Below are 2,284 nucleotides of genomic sequence, written 5' to 3' on the forward strand. Positions count from 1 at the left end.
AAACAAGGTATTAACAGTAACTGCACGATAAAGTGAAGTATATTGCCACTTAAATGTGGCTGACAGTTTTGTAAAAACAAATTTAATGAGTATGTGTGTTTAAGTGTGTGAGCATGTTAGTGTGTGTGTTTGTATGTATGTATGTATCCTCATCAGCAAGTATATGTTTGTATGTGCTTTCAAGATTCTTTCGATTTCGTTCTCTGGAAGTAGTCGCCAAGTTATATTTCAGACGAGAATCAGGGAATTACTGTAGTGTTTTTTCTTTGTATATATGTATATATTTTTGTGAATTTTAATATCTTCTGACCGTTGTCTTCAAGCTTGTCTTAGCACGAACAGGAATTCGACCATGAAATCGAGTTATTCTCCTTGGCTTGATTGTTGTCTTATTAGGAACTAGCTTAAAAGCCGCAGTCTCAAGTTCAATTCCAACTGTTGGCCAATTTGTCCCAAAGTTCTTATCTCGACATAAAATTAACGAAGCGAATGTCATTTATCTCCCCCTTGGTCTCTGACGTCATCTGACAAATGCCAACCAAGATAGCGTGAATCAGCCAAGCTTTACCCGCTAGAAATAGCAACCCAAATGTTTTTAAATCAGATCCCAATGCTAGATGTTCAAGAACCAAATGAAAGGCAGATTTTCAAATCCTGGGGTCATCTTGATTCCAAAATGGTATAATATGTCTATGTAGAGCAAATGTAGGCTGAGGTTCCGGGGTCCCAGACAGACAGACAGAACTTCGCTTCTTTCGCAAAAGAAGTCAATCTTATTAGTACAAGATAACCAGTATTCTTCATCTTGCTTCAACTCTCGTAATTCTGTTGTGTCTGGGGAGAGTCATTCTCTTTTGGTGCCTTATAATTTAACGCACTTACCGGTAAAATTTCCACTTATTTCTTTTTTTATTTTTCTAAAATTTTCGTTGCGTCTTGCAACCTTTTCAATAGTTTTGACTCTCGGCAATGGCTTTGACTCTCCGTTTTCTTTGTATTACATATGAGTGTGTTTTTGTGTTTGCTTCTCCGCTGCTTGTCAACCGTTGTCGGTTTGCTTACATCCCCGTAACTCGGGACAAAGAGGGCAATAAGATAAGAACGAGCACTAAAAATAATATGTACTGGGCTCGATTCGTTCGTCTAAAACTCTTTGAGATGGTGCCCCAGTATGACCGCATTCCAATGACTAAAACAAGTAAAAGATAAACGGTACAACCATAAACATATAAACACACACACACACACACACACACACACACACAGATATTTTATTCATGAAAAATTCTCTTTTAAAAACTAGAAAATAAAAAAAAACCCAATTACTCCTAAAGTTAAGAAACACCAAAGCAAAGCCGAGTGAAAACTGACAATTTCCAATCACTGACGTCACCGTGTCGCCGTAGCAGCACTACTCTGACTCTCCTTCCTTTTCTTTCTCCTCCTCCTCCACCATCGTCACCGTTATTACAACTACTGCTACTGCAACCACCACCATCACTACTACTACTACTACTACTACTACTAAAGTGCTCCTAGTTTGATTGACACGAACACCCACCGGCCCACACAATACTCCCCTCACAATCGCCAAATTCCTCAACTTTCCAATTCTATCATTCTCTAGAGCTACCACATCCGTCTTACTTCCAACGTTGGAACTATTGTTTTGTTGTTTGCGAGCTAAACTTTTTAAATCTTTCATGACGACGACTACTACCATCACCATCACCACCACCACCAACAACAACAACAACAACAGCAATAACATGATCATGTTCATAGCGATGATGATCATCCACCAAATCCACCAGCACCATTGCAAATACCACCATCATCATAGCCACTACCACAACCACCCCCTCCGTCATCATCATCACCATCTTAGCAATCATTATAGCAATCATCGTTATCATTATCGTCGTCATCATCATCATCATCGCAATTATCGTCATTGTCGTCGTCATCTTCGTCCTCGACCGCAACAACAGCAACGACAACAAATCAGTGATAATTATGACAAACGAATGCCTTGCTCCTAAATTACCATCTCCAAGCTGAAGGCAGTGTGTAAATATAGAACTATTGGTAAGTTATTGATCAATTCCTTTAGTTTAGAAGAATGACTAACGAGGTAAAACAGACAGACAGACAGACAGACAGACATAGATAGACAGATAAATAGATAACGAGATAGATAGATAGATAGATAGATAGATAGATAGATAGATAGATAGATAGATAGATAGATAGATAGATAGATAGACAGCTAGATAAATACATT

Source organism: Octopus bimaculoides, chromosome 25 (genome assembly GCF_001194135.2).
Source record: "Octopus bimaculoides isolate UCB-OBI-ISO-001 chromosome 25, ASM119413v2, whole genome shotgun sequence".
NCBI lineage: Eukaryota > Metazoa > Mollusca > Cephalopoda > Octopoda > Octopodidae > Octopus > Octopus bimaculoides.